General features: G+C 34.6%; 1 long non-coding RNA gene across 1 annotated transcript; it reads right to left on the reverse strand.

The window, feature by feature from the left end:
* Window positions 1–306: 306 nt before the first annotated feature.
* On the reverse strand, window positions 307–7,816 carry LOC106696734. Its single transcript, XR_002828618.1, has 3 exons — window positions 7,652–7,816; window positions 1,406–1,496; window positions 307–555 (listed from the first exon to the last, which is right to left on the reverse strand). It is a non-coding gene; the product is annotated as an uncharacterized LOC106696734 (long non-coding RNA).
* Window positions 7,817–15,781: the final 7,965 nt, after the last annotated feature.

Genomic DNA, 15,781 nt, shown 5'->3' on the forward strand with positions numbered 1-15,781 from the left:
GAGAGTTAATAACATTTTCAAGTTAGAAATGTCACAACAGACATGTGTTTCCATTCATAAAGTATGTCATGAACACATACAAACTATCCTTTGTCATCTGGTTCTGCCCCATTTCAAAAATTATTCTCTGCTATTAATTAGAAGTGACTACAATTTGATTAATTTCAAACATGTGTCACATAGGAACAACGTGGAGAACTGAATTCAATATTTTTCCACTAAGAGTATACATAGTGTTCATTGAAAGAAGCCAAATATGTTTTTATAAACCAAAAACTAGTATTATCACACTGAGAGTATTGTCAGTGTAACACATTCCAGTTTATTTGAAATATTAAATTCACAGAACTTAATTATAAAGCTTCTGAGACTGAAAATGCAAAACTAAGTGAACTCTCTCGTTATTTTCCACCTAAAACTCTTATTCTGGAGTCTGTTTCTTCACCTGGAGAATGCACCTGATCTTGGTCCCTCTTTGGTTTTTTGATTTAACTCTGTTGGCCAAAGCTTCCCCAAACCTTCAAACTCACAGTAGACAAATCCACTTTGATTTAGCTGAGAGAAAGGAAAGTTTCAATTAGCAAGGGGGAAGTGTGTCTTTTGCTTAATTTGCATTATCATTATTATTATGGGATGTGTACTAAAACATTTCTTTCAAAGTGCTAATTAAATTTCTATGAATGCACTAAGCCTCTAACCAGATTATAAAAGAAAAATCATATGATCAAGTAGTTGTGAGTTAAGAAACAATGATTCCATTTAGGTTTTTCTGTTCAACTTTCCAACAAAAAATAATGTTTTTCTTTCTTATTACACAGCCTGCAGTAATAAGTGAAATATAATCCTAATTAATTTTTCCTACAGCTGTGTATAAATCAATAGCTACAACATCTCAAAGGAAATGCACATTGCACCGTCCTCCAGGCTCCTAATGAATGCAAATAGAATGACCTTTTTCTGACAACTATGAATATTGTTTCACAATTTTACCATTAAAACCGCTGCTATCAGCAATTCATACAGCAAACAGGAAGCTACAATAGTTGTAAATAACTATTCATTATGGTAAGAAAGGAATGGAAAAACACTAAGTCTTCGTTATGCAACTTTTAAGTCTGGAGTCTGATTTTAATACTTCATTTTGATATGAACATTCTGTGTTAAATGTAACCCCATCTTCATTTTAGTTCTCTATTTTGGAAGAAAAACAATTAAAATCATTCAGTTCTTTATGTAACTTAATTGAGAGGTTCGATACTGAAAGGTTTTAGTAAATAAAGATTTCTCAGTCAGTACTGCTGCAAAGCTCTTAATACTACATCCAAATGTTAGAAGACTGTGGTTATAGTCCATGAAAAATACCTGGAGGAAAAATATGCATAGAAAATCCTATTGTTGTACTTACCAAGACATAATGCTACTCATGTGATGAACATGATGATGAATTTAGAAGCTTTCCAAAGAGAGAATGACATAAGGAAGACACCTATGGGAACCTGAGACAAGGGAGAGAATATGTCAACTGCATTATTGTCCATTTTGACTGAAGAACCATTTTATTCCATAATACAATATAACGGCATGTCCTCACACTCAATCCTGTTCTACTTTCCACAAAACGTCATCATAGCCATGAAGATGTCTCATTAAGTAAAAGTTAAATTCAAATTTTATAACAAAAGTAGTTAAGAAGTAAATAAAAGAAGTAGTTAATTATGTCAAACCTAATTCTGCTGATCATAGATCTACATACTGAAAACTCCCATTGGAGTTCACTAGAGCCAAGAATATAATTAGCCAGTAGAATTCAAACACTCATTAAAAATAGGACTCCCCAAGTTGCAACCAGTTTTAAAAAGGGACTCACAACAAGAGGACGTCATTTCCATGAAATCCAAACACCATTCTTCTATCCCCTATTCTGCCATTAAAGTTTATACCTCTATATAGGACCGGGACAACCATCACATGAGTATTTGATAGACCAAATATTCATTAGAGACATGGATTTATGTAGAACATATTTATAGATATATGAATTTACTTTGGTAAGTAGTTGTTCCACCTTTTTGGCATAGCATAAACTTTCTACAATTTCAAATCTGAGAGTTATTTGAAACCCCCTTTAAACAATTTCTTGAAACAGTTAAGGAAGCATTTCTGTGACTGTGTGGCCATATCAGTCACAGAGAGCATTTTCTAACTGTGTGACACGGTCTCCACTCGATGACATCTCCTGAAGATGTCTGTACTCTCACTCCCGCAATGCTTTCCTGCTGAAGATGAAGCCGTGCTACATCTCACTCAATATTGATCTCTAAGGCCTTTCTCCCAATCCTTTTCCCAGTGTGGTCACTGAACAGTATCCGAGTTCGATAGGAAGATCAGCTGCTCATCCACTTTTTGCCAAAGCAATTTGTATTATGGATTTATTTCAGCAGTCTACAGTGGCAGTTGCTGTTTTTACTATTTAAATGCTTTGATTATCTGACCTTGCTTACTTTATCTTTCTAAGTGCTATGCATGGGCTTTAACATTGATCAATACATGGGGATTCCTCTACAGGATTACGTTGAAATCAATCTCAATTCAGACTTTTTTCTTTTTTATGTTTATTACTTGATCTGTCTTAATTGCATTCCTTATTTAGATAAATAAGTTTAAACACATACTTTATTATACAGACGAGAATCTTCTAAGATCTACACATATTATAAAAATACCCTGTATTTTTATGCATTATTTTATTCATTCCTATAATATGAAAAAGGAAAGGCTTAATTACTAGGTATTTTATTCAAACACCTTTGCATTATAAATAAAAGACCTAGTCCATTAGAAGAAAAACATAGTTACATATATTTAAATAACTGAAAAATCTTGACACACATTAATATGCTATATTGATTGTGATAACTGTGGAAGTTCAACAAGTGCTGGCTACACATATATTTTGCACATAAATGTGCTTGTCAGACTTTTTATAAAATAAATTAGCACTCCATAAAATAAAGTAAAATTCTAAATATGTGTATCTTTATAAATCACTAAAAACTATAAACCTATCATAAAAAATTAATATTCAATGTGTGTCATGAGAAAGGTTTATCAGTTTCACCCTCACTACTAAGACTGAATGTTTTACTCCACTTTTTTATTTTGGATTAAGAGAAATAAATTAGAAATATGAAATGCTTTGAATACTTTTAAAATCAAATCTATGAATTTAAGAACCAATGATCTTAGAATAAAAATAAACTTCTAAAAGTCACTATTTAAGGCATAAAGTTTATGAACTATGAATTATATTACCATTAAAACTTGTTGCTAGATTTCTTATCTAGTTTAATTATATATCATATCTTCTGGGCTGGTGTAGTCACAGGAAGCTCCTGAATTTTATCTTTAAATCAATTGATTCTAACATTAAATTTTTCAAAGTCATAAATAAAAGAAACGCAGGTGTGTTTTTAATAAAAGGAATTGATGTCATTGTTTTTTAAAAATTTCCCATTTTCAAATCCAATCCAAGTCTAAATATATCTGTTACCAGCTCGAGAATAAAATTACAGTGAAATATTTTCCAGCTATGTATACTAGAATATAAGATCTACAGTTTGCTTCAGTGCCCAAAACATTCAAGCAGTAAAAAACTTGAGGTACATAAACATATGATTATACACAGAATATTTGCAATATGCTCACCTGTGCAAGTACATTTTTTACCTAGACAATTGTTTAAAACTCTCACAGGACTAGAGATATATCACATATATTTAATACATATACATATACATATACATATATATTTACATTTTCATACTTTGAACTTATTCGCCAAAATTATTTAGCATTTAATACCTTTCATTTCAGACTATATTATAGATTATTATTACAATAATTTTCTCCTGCTCACATTGAATGATATAAAGTATAAATGAATAAAAACAGCCCATCACAAGATAATGCATTTTCAGTTACCTGCATGAAGTGAGGGTAGGAAAATTAAGGTTCCTGAACATGAAAAGAATTAGGAAAATATGAAGAAATTTAATTACCAAATAGTTTCCATAATGATATTTCCAAAACCTGTTATGAGCAGTTAGTTCCTTCCTACTGTTTGTGGTCGAATAGCATTTGAGAGAAATCCTTTTCCAGAAAGTTTCGCATCTCTGTAGATCACAACCCTGGCCAGACATGTCCATACTTTTTTCCTCAAGTGGGTAAATGTTAAGAGAGAAGAATTCAAGTTTCATGATGCAGCAACACAAAGCTGGGAAGTGAAAATTATGTTGCAGCGGAGTCTTGAAAATATGACTGTAAAAGTTAATCAATAAAATGTCTATTCCTGTCTATTCACCGGAGGCCGCAGCTGCATAGCTTCGCTCAATCGATACTACAAATTATTACGATTTCCAGGTTCCCACTGGACATTCAGAACAAATCTTTCAAGTGTAACAGGCTTATACTGAGTATATGGCGTGTGTTCTCTACATTCAGTTGAAAAAGAGGAGGGGGAAAATTAAATCTAAAGCCTTCGTGTTCTTTAAAAATTGCGCTTTATGGAACCAATAACTTATGGGTCATATTTTAATGTTAAAAACAATCTTGCTTTTGGTTGCCAGTTTTTTTGTGTGCTGCTTTTTTTAACTGTTTCTTATTTAGTTAATACATGACTTAACCTAGATTTTACTGGCATAGGAACCTAGCTAGTTCTGAATGACTATTCCAAAGTAATGAATAAAGAAAATTATCCTGAGATAATTACTTATCACAGTCACTTAGGCACAAAGATAAATGCAGGACCCTGGTGTACATCTCAGATTGTATCAGATCCCTTAAAATATATATTCATGTTATTATTTTTATGATTTAGTCCCACATTTTAAAAATCAGGTTTCAGATTTTTCATTTTCTTTTTTGTAAAATAAAAAATATATAATTCCAGAAATAATTTTCTTTTTTTTTTGAAAAAAAAAAAAGAAAAAGTCCCAGAACATTTTGTTCTAGTGAGATCCTCTGTTCTTGGCAGAAAAATTTGTGTACTTCTAGATTCTCAACTCCAGAACCCCTCAAGCCTTTGACCTCAACTTTATGCTCCATACATTTCCCTCTGCATCCCTGCATCAAATTCCAAGACTTTTCCAAATGAGGGTGTGGTGGGCTAGTGGAACTCACTACAAGGCTGTCATGTCTGTGACACCTGAAGTGCCTTTTCTTTCTTCTGAGTGATGCACACCATGAGGTCTGGCACTGCCCAGTACTGAATCAATTGGTAAATTTAATCAATTCATGCCACCTGTCGATTGAGTGGGGAGAAAATGTAAATAAATAAACCAATCTTTGTGTTTGCCAGGCCAAAAGGCTTTGATTTTATTTCACATTTAAAGAGTGCTATATATTTTTCATGGTAAAATACATGTACCTAGTACCAGCATATCCTGTGACAAGGTATTTGAGGCTATATTTTAAAAGTTGAAGCTGTTTCTCCTAAGACACCATCATTGCTTTGATTATAATCATTTATCCGTCTCTTTAAAATTCAACCATAACATTTTCTTATAACATGGCATAATAATACAGGGGTGAGCAAGAGTAGGTGTACAGTTGTGAGTATGCAAAACAGTTTATTCCGACATTATTATTGATTAATGATTATATTATTTATTTGTATTACAACTGTTAACATGCTTATGCCTACCCTGTACTTACAATTTTATGACCTGTAAGATATTTAATTGCTAAAAACCATTGCAAATAGATTTTTTTGAGTCTGATACAATTTTAACTACTGTCTTGCATGATAGGTGTATGCCTTGCTCTCAATTTCACATTAAGAGAGAATATTCTACTTACTATCATGATCAAGCTTTATTGGAAAATAAAGCGGATGAATCTAGATCAAGCATAGAGAAATTGAGTTTGAGCTTTCATTGTAATCTAACTGGATGAGTCACTGGTTTATTTACTGATAAAATTTAAGGTTCAAAGCAGGTCATTACATGCCAGTTTCTAGATCAAAAGATGATATTTTTTGTGGGTATACAGAATAATGTACCTTTCTAGTGATGTTTAACTGTAGGAAAAAATGATGGCCTTATTTTAATAACATTAAGTTAACATCAAACACTATCATTAATTTTACATTAGTGTTCAAAGCCATTTTTATGTATTTTTTGTTCTCTAAATATACCTTAAACATTATTTTCTAATATAATTAAGCTTTTAAAAAAGACAATAGTACTTCTAACAATACTACAATACCATAGCCATTCCAAAAGAAACTTGCCCAATATGCTTTTAATCCTTGGTACAAATTTCTACCTTTTAATATTTGTTAAATCTGGTTTTTTCGTTGTCTGAACTCTGGCAGCTGACTAAAGGAACATTAATTGCAAACAGAGTGTATCTGAGTGTTTAATTTTATTTAGAAGCATGTAAAATGTCACCCTAGATTGTGTAATTATTTTAGTGCCTTATAATATTAAATCATTAGATTAAAACACAGAAATAAATTCCTCATGAACAATTTCAAATATTTTACTTTTAACATTACAAACTATAAATCACAAAAGAATTTTACTTATGTTCATCACACGTAATATTTTGAAATCCTATTGATAGATATATCAAAATACGCAGTAAGTAATGTAAGTTTAGAAGCTGGCTTCCAAAGATCAGTTAATATCAAATGCACATTTTAATTTTGGCCTCAGGATTGTGTTCAAAGAGATGAGTGACAGGGGGGAAAAGTTTAAATGGTGTGCTTTATTTAACTGTGATTACTCAATGTAACTAAAGTTCGGTAAGTGTAATTTTTAATAAGAGAGAGAGAGAGAGAGAGAGAGAGAGAGAGAGAGAGAGAGAGAAAAGCAGGGAGATTGATTCATCTGGGTTATGCTACTTTCATAATTATTTTTTAAAAAACAGACTAAAAAAATCAAGCAAAAATCAGAGAGGATAGAGTACTTTATCAGAGCACTCAAAAATGAAACCATATTATGTTTATTTGAAAAGCAAATGATAAAATCTGAAAACATCGGATCAGGTATAATAATTACATAAAGACTTAGATGAAAACAGGTTTAATACAAGGTGCTTCACTAAGAACAGTTTTCAGGAACCTTTGAAAACAGCATAGATCTTTATTACTCTTCTTCATAGTTCCTTACGTGCCTCAATAGTCTGACCAAAAATTCTACTCTAAGTGTCTCTCAGTTTAATAGCGTCTTGTTTAGAGCTGCTACTTGAACAAAAAAGAAAGGCAACAAGAGCCATATGTAACCTTTGGACTCCAGAAATAGAAAGAGAAGACCATTGGCAGATAGAGGCTGCGGAGACACTGTATTCTTTCTCTCGCTCCTACCTTGAGCCTTTCTCGATAGTTACAAGAAAGTTGACTGCCACCTCATTATTTAGAATCTGGAATACGACAGTTACAAGTTTCAACATGTGCCATTTCAGTTAAGAAACGTTGCAAATCTAAAGTTTATCTGTTTTGGAACCAACAATTCCTTGAACAAGCTAGCACATTTACACATAACCTTTTGCAAGACACGGAGAGTTAAATATTTAGCCACTAAAGTCACAAGGACTGACTTGATTTCAGTACGTAAAGTAAAACTTTCTGAAATACTCAAAAACAACTCACTTGCAATCATTTTTTTCTTCTTCAGAGGCAATAATCCTTTCTGTCACTGTCTTCAGCTCTGCCTGGGGTTTTCTACCGTTCTGTTCTTGGCGAACTGTTTCTGCTATTTGCTCAGTTAGCTGCTCTTGAGTAGCTTTCAAGCTGGATTCCATTAGAAGAAGTTTTTCATCTTGACTGGCAAGTTCTTGGGCTGAAAGATAAAACAAGAACATTGCCTTTTAAAAAGCCAAGAGCATGTATTTTTTTCCCCTTTTGTTTTGGGTTTAAATTGTATGCAATGCAACTTTGACGAAGATTTAAACAGATCTTTCTTGTCAAAATACAAGCTCATGCATTCAATTTTCAGTTCCCTTCATTTAAAGTCCAAGTAAACAAAGGTATGTATGAAGGAATACAAGATGCAGAGCAGTAATCTCAAGTTTATAAAACATTTAAATTCAACAATTAGATGTCTAATCAGACAACATTGGGTGAGCTTATTTGTGAGACTTCTGCTCCTACATTTATAAAAGAATAATGTCAGTATATAGCATTCATGTTTTTTCTTTAGCATAGATCTCAGATATGTATGTGTGTGTGTGTGTATACACACACTCACATATATATATATACACATATATATTCACATACACAAAGACTGATATGTTATAAATTATGTCAAAATGATGGCTTGCCACTGATTTACTTTCATGAGTAAATTTATGAAATTTAAGCTCTTTTTCAAGGTCATCCAATAGGTGGCACTCTTTCATTAGACCAAAGAAGTCTTAGGCAGTATGCTTCAAGCTCTCAAAAAATAAGTGATTTAAGACAAAGACATTTTTCCTTTGTTCTTTGTTGACCGTATTTCTAGAGACATATATCTGTACATTTTGTTCGAATACTTCCCTTTTATAAAAGTGTTTATATGGGGGTTTTATGTATTGCCTCAAATATAGACCATCAAATGTAAGTGTTATCAGGTTTTTATTTTAGTTTTTAATCATATGTTTGGATATATATTTATACATATGATGGTATACAGTGCTTTTTTTTCAAGGTAATTTGAAATTTAACTGGATGTATAATCCATTGCATTGAATATAATGGTGTTTTATGAAAATCTGTCATTTTAATCTTGCAGTCTTAAATGAAGGGGAAAAAATACTTTTAGAATCCCCAGGCCCATATAAATAGAAATGGAGAAGGCTATATTTTTATAAAAAGATAATCTTCCCTGTTAATGATTCTCATTTCATGTCTAAAATCTGGTGTTTATATTAAGTTTCAATAAAGTTGGAAACTAAGGTATTACCATCTTACATCAGAGATATCTTTTACCAGCAACCTCATAAAAAAGATACTCTATATAAATATTCTGCATCTATCACTCATCTTTGAAGTTGAATGATGTCTCCCTTATAACTCAGATCTAAGAAAACCTGATTCTCAGTTTCTCATTTATAGATTCTGAGCAACTGAGTGCTTATATTTTCTAAATATGTGCATGCATGTCTGCATTGTTTTCTTGCAAGGGTTCAAAATGACCACTTTTGCCCCAGAAGAAATCATAGCACCTACTACTTTTATAGCTTAAACGTGCTATATATTAACAGTTCAAATTTGTGCCTTAGGAAACCACAGAGCTAATGCAAACAGCTAAATATTTAACAAGGAAGAATGCATCACCCAGAGCTCATCTTTATTAAATTCCAAAGACATTGGATTCTCTCTGAACAAATGAGTTAAATGTTTAATAATTTCAATACATGTCCAACACTGTGGGAGTGGGGGAGGAAATCCAATCAAGAATTCACTACAAGTTTGCTTTCAAAATTAAAGAAAAATATTCTTCAAGCTTAAAAAATATGTAAAGGCACTGGAGCAGTCCCTGCTCTCGACCAATAAGAAAATGCAATTAAATGAAAACAATATCTTTACGGTGATATGTTTTCAGTAGTTTTCATATAGTTGCATGAATAGCTTAAGTGCAGGATTTCACTTTATATGATTTTTTAACCTTTCACAATATATATTTCTTTTGAAAAAAGTAAAACTACACCAAAACTTTTAAAATTAGTTTTAAGGAGAATTTTCAGACATTGAAATTGAGAGGTTAGTGGTTGTTAAGTTTAAAAGGACTTTGAGCAATCAGGCCACATACAGATAATTATCGATACGAGAATCTGTCAGGAAATTTCTTTTTTGAAGAATCTGCTTGTACCAATAGACTGACTTCAAGACTACTTTAGTCAACTTGGGCACCCACACAGAAAATACCTCTTATCAACTCTACAGGAAGTGAATTTTCTGTGAAGTTTGCCATTTCCAAATGCCTAAGAGATTTATGCCTCTTGGTTCTCCTAAGAGTCTACTCTAATTCATTATATGCTGGTTAAAAAGGGGTAAATTATTTCGAGTTTACCTATGCCTGGACTTGAGCCTGAGTTGATCCCCAGGCAGAGGCGCTCACAGCTGCATGCTTTATTTACAATCCCTTTGTCAGACTTACAACTGCCCCAGGCTATAACATAGTGTACCTAATGTTCAAACTGCCAGGTAATCTTATGTCAAACATACTTCTTTGATTTAAAGTGATCAATAGATTCTTGTAAAGAGGTAATTTCTCTGATGTTTCCACCTTGCCTTTTTTACAGGTGATTCACACAAAAGCCTGCTTATATGATGTACGAACAATAAACAGAAAGCTATAATCATGTTTTTTCAGATGTTTCCGGTGCACAACGATTTGGGATCGATACACTGTGTAATACAATTATCTGCAATGATCTGGTTGTATTGAAAAAGAATTTGCAGGAGACCTCTGGGGGTTTTTGTCCAGAGACACGTATCCACCAACGTGAATGGTGGGAGGAAAAATTAAGGGGTTGACAAAGGCTGTCTATTAGGGACCCAGTGACACCACTAATGTTTTAGTTCACAAAAGTATTATCACACCACAAAGTCTAGCCGAACAATAGCTCAAAGGGAATAGTAATAATAATAATGGCCAGGGCTCATAGTGTTTATTTCTATGGGAAAGAAAACCTTAACAAACGTGGACTTTGCAGAGATTCAGTGTCACCTGAATATCAGGTAGCACAGATGATAAGCAATATTGATTATTTATGGACTCAGTGAAATAAATTATCTTGCTTCTATCATAGCTAAATTAGGTAAATGCTAGTGTCTGTGAAATACTTTGATGTGTCTTCAACTGCTTTTTTAGCTGGAATGGTCAAATTCTAGAGTGATGATCAATTTGAACTCTTTAAGAGCGCACTGCACCATAAGCCCTTTTCCCCAAGCTTTTTCTTTTTCTTTTCTTTTTTTCCCCAAATGAAGATTTGCAACATCAGGGAAAGAGCTAAGGTGGTACCGCCTGTATCCAAAAGACATTCAACATTTTCCGTGGAGATTTCTGTGCGTGGCAACAACTCAGATCTGTTTGTGTGGCTCTCCTAAGACACTGACTCCTCACAGCGTCTACCTCGCAGCCTGGAAAGAGCCACGCTTCCTCTTTTGAGCCTCTCCTCACAGCTCCCTCACGTGAAACTCCCATCTGTCAGGCACGGCCTGATTCCCATGCTGGTGAATAGCACACTTTGGGGTGAGCTGGTCCCTGGCACAGAGGCGCTCTCTGCGGAGTCTGCAGGTGTCCCCCTGAGGACTGGGCCTGCTCTTCCCCTCCCATCTTCCCTGCACATCCCGGACACTTGCTCTCTGTCTCTTGACCTCACTGTCAAGCCGCCTCACCGCACCCACTGTGGCTCTGCTGGCTGCACGTGCCTGCAGGGGGCCAGCCTCTGCCTCCTTAGAAAGCCCCAGCCTTGGCGGCAGCCTGGGAAGGCAAGCAGCATTCCACCAGTGCCTTTCATGATGCACTTTTTAGAGTGCGTCCTGCTATTTTGGGCTGGAGGATCCTGGAGATTATACAGCCCCTCATTAGCAACTGGGTCAAGTATCCACATCTTTTCTGGGATCAAAACCTTAAAGGGACTTTCTTTCAAAAAAAAAAGAAGAAGAAGAAGAAGTCAGTTGGAAGGAAGACTCCCCATTAGCCTAAATGCAGCGTTAATCAATAGATGAAAGTTCAAAGGCTAAAGAAAACATTTCCCATGATTCCTGGGGAATTAAAAAGGAGACGGGTAGGCTCCAAATGAATTCTTTCTCTTTAAAATGTAAAGAGGAATTTAATGAATACAAAAAGTGCATTTAATCTCTTTGAGGTACCACCTGTAGAACGCTTTCATTCGGCTCCAAAGCAAACTGGCCTAATGTGACATACAGGGAAATCCCTCCCCGTAAAGGTAATTATGATCTCCTGGTGACGTCCCCACACCACCTCAGCTAATTAGCTTCAGGGGAACACCATGTTTGTCACTTTCTTCTTCAATCTTATTATCTTTCTAACACACCGTGTCTCCGCTTTAAATCTGCGTGAGGAAAGACATGAAATATAATGGGAGACTAAATTAATAAATGAATGTGCTTCTTCAAAAGAAAACTCACTAAGCATTCCTGGTGCTATTTTCATATCCATCAGTATGGTAGGTATTCCTGCCTTGGGTGGTTTTCATTTTTGTTGCAATTTTTTTGTTTGTTTGTTTGTTTTTTGGCTCCTTGCCACACCTTGACTCTCTATCATGCTCCATCATGCTTCTTTTAATCTGAATATTTAGTGTTCTTTCATGTCTTAATTACAGCAAATTGCGGCACAGTTGGCACCATTTCTTGAAATTAATCCCAGAGTACTTTGTTTCTGTCAAGCAGTGAAAGCCTCAGAGAATAATAGTAAATGTTATTGCAGATCTAAATTTAAATGACTGTCTATGTATTTAACTTAAGCCTTTAATTACTCGTGCCGCACTGTTTTGGGTTCAAATGTTAAACATTACTCATTGAGAACGTGGAATGACTGTAGGCAGCTTAAAACCTGAAGATATGTTTGGCTCTCATTTGAACAAAACAGTTATTTATATTAAAGTATTTTCTCAGGTGTGGAAAACCCAGGAAATGCCATGTAATATCTTCTCATGGTCATATATTTCAGTATTTCATTACTTCCATCATTATGAATAAAAGGCATGAATTTAGGTCCATTCGATTCTAAATGGCTTTTCCCTTACGAACTGTTAAATTCAAAACCAGACTCAAGAATGTCTTGGTATCACTATTGCCAATAGCCTTTAAATAATTCAAGACAATGAAACACTTCAAAGTTCTTAAAAACATTACAGTTACATGGTTTTGTTTGTTTGTTTATGGCAAACCTAAAATTTTTAGAATTCTCAACAGCCAGTTCTTTCATTTCCTCATTCTGAGCGGCCTCTATTAATATCCAAATTTTAAAAAGAAAAGCAGTACTTTATAAAATCTTCTAAGCTTAAAAAGCCTAAGGTAGTAGAATTCACTATTCGTGTTTTATGAATATATATTTAAGGAATCAGAAATGGGAACATTTAGGATGTATCCACACATATGTTTAGATCAGATTTCAAAATAATTGCCTTTTTGGTTCATTTGTAAACAGAAACATACTTTTAATGAATAGTAAAAATTGCGTACCTTGTAAAGTGAATCTACCCTTCAGGGAACCACATGGTAGGTCCCACACTGTGCCTCACCATGGTCCACTCAGAACTCCCGCCCGATATGCACTCCATGGACACAGGGACTCTGCCCTATTTATGCATCTGTGTGTCGCCTGCTTGTAGCACAGGGGCCTATACTTAGCTCTCTATGCAGCAAGCGCTTGTGAATTGAATGGGAGAGGTGGTGTTAATTTCACCTGTCAGAGGTGTCATTTTCCAGGAAAAAAATGTGTCCTTTGCTTTTGCTTCTGAAACACAAAGTGAATACGGAAGGATTTACACATACAGTGTCGGCAGATTTATCTCCAACCATCTCCCAAGTTAATAAATATTATGATTTTCTTTAGTTTTTAATCTCTCTATAAATGAAACTTGATGGCATTTCTATCACCAACACTTACGGTATATATTGAATTTAAAGACAAACAACAAGAAAAAGAGAAATTCACAAAATTTAAGGAAAAATAGGTATTTCTCAATAATTCAGAGAAGAAATGAACAAAGTAATGGGTTTCGAGTTCCTCTTCTTTTCAATAGCAATGTGATTTTTGAACAGATACCTGTTTCCCCATTCCCCCAATCTCAAGGGTGTAGCTGATCTCTCTAACTACAAAGTTTCCTGGCAGCTGTAAAGTCGCTTTCAAGCTGTGTCATCTGCTGTTCTAGCTGAGCAAGTCTCATTTTGTGTTTCTGTTAGGTAGCTATTACATCTGCATGCAAGGACTGCAAGGTCTTTGCTGGCATTTCTGTCACCGGAACAGCTTTCTCCCCCACGTATTGGTCAAGTATATTAGCTGTTTCTGCTTTTTCTTCCTCTGTGATCAACTCAGATTCTTAAAAACTTCCATCGATGTTTGCATTGCATTTGAGATCCTGGCTATAACAAGCAATTAATGTGCATGATGCCAGGTCTATTCTGTTCATTATATTCTCTAAACATTATTAAAGACCTACTTAGGGAAACAAACAAACAAGCGCATCTCTTTGGTAGTACAGCTAGTGTAAATGCAAAACTGAGGCATATCAAAGTGAGACCAATGATCCCAGCCCTGGGTCGTGTCACATATGCTGTGTAGACATCCTAGGGAATCAAGGAGCTTTCATATTTTTGCAAGAAGTCTAAAAGCAGGTTTCCGCACACTTGTTTTATATAATGATGTTTCTTTTAAGAATTGTTCCAATATGCTTGGTCAATTTGATTTCTTATTTTCTCAGTTAATTACCAGATACTTAATTAAGTTGAAACTTTTATTGCATTTTGCAAAAGCATTTCCTACATATTTTCTCATTTCCCATCCCTATTGTAAAGTATTTTCACTCCATATAAAAGAATAAAATTGCCCTAGCCGGTTTGGCTCAGTGGATAGAGTGTCGGCCTACGAACTGAAAGGTCCCAGGTTCGATTCTGGTCAAGAGCACGTGCCCGGGTTGTGGGCTCGACCCCCAGTGGGGGACTTGCAGGAGACAGCCTATCCATGATTCTCTCTCATTGTTTCTGTCTCTCTCTCCCTCTTCCTTCCTCTCTGAAATCAATAAAAATAAAAATAAAAAAGAATAAAATTTCAAATCCTTTGCCCTTCCTCCTATATCATGCTATTTTTCTTGAGAGATTTGGGGTTTTATAGTATACATTAATTGGTCAATAAATTGATTTTTAAATGAAAAAATTGTGTTCATATTAGAATAATTATACACCTAGTGATAGTGATAATATTTTTCTCAAATTGAGTCACAAATCAGTACATTGCCTCTAAATAAAGTCATCTCTAAAAGTCATCCACTCATTTTGTGTGATAATCGCAATACTTGCTTAGCAATGGAAAATAAATATCCCTCTGATTTTTTCCACCCAATGAGGCTGCATTTTACCATTTGCATCGGCAGAAGGCAATTGTGCATAGTGGAGGATTTCCAGAACCAGAAATGCAATCACTATCAAAAAACAGATAACACTGGTAGCTATTAATGTTTAGTTTGACCATGTTGGGATTGGATGGTAGGACAGGAGATAAGGAGAGATGGAAATGTGCTTAATAACAGAGAATAATTCTAAGAGACCTGAAGAATTGGGGGTACCACACTGTAAGCTGTCAGGCCCGTGTATCCTAAGGTAGAATTAAGGAAGCTAGAATCTATGCAGTTAGCACAAAGATGATAAGATGGAATCATGGAATGCTGGACACACACTAAAGGTTATAAGTCGAAATCCAGAGATACTAGAATGTGGACAGTGAATACCAGGTGTTACAAGGTGCAGAGCAAAACGATAGTTTCTCTAAATCTCAGTTTTCAAAGGGCCTTAGCTGGAGCCTGAGCCTGCTACTGCTTAATGTGTCATAAAATCAGAAAATTTGTAATTTGGTTACCAGGAGTTAGGTGATTATTATTGATTGTTGTGATTCAAAAGTTTTCTTCTGTAATTGTTGCTCTATACAATATACTACAATTATCAGGATGTTACTTTATGGAGGCCAAGAACAATATTATTTGTTTTTGATGCACTGTTCTGGCTTGTAGTAGGCACACACAAATGCATGCTGGATTGAACTGATGCCTT

This window comes from Myotis lucifugus, unplaced genomic scaffold, assembly GCF_000147115.1.
Source record: "Myotis lucifugus unplaced genomic scaffold, Myoluc2.0 scaffold_27, whole genome shotgun sequence".
Taxonomy (NCBI): domain Eukaryota; kingdom Metazoa; phylum Chordata; class Mammalia; order Chiroptera; family Vespertilionidae; genus Myotis; species Myotis lucifugus.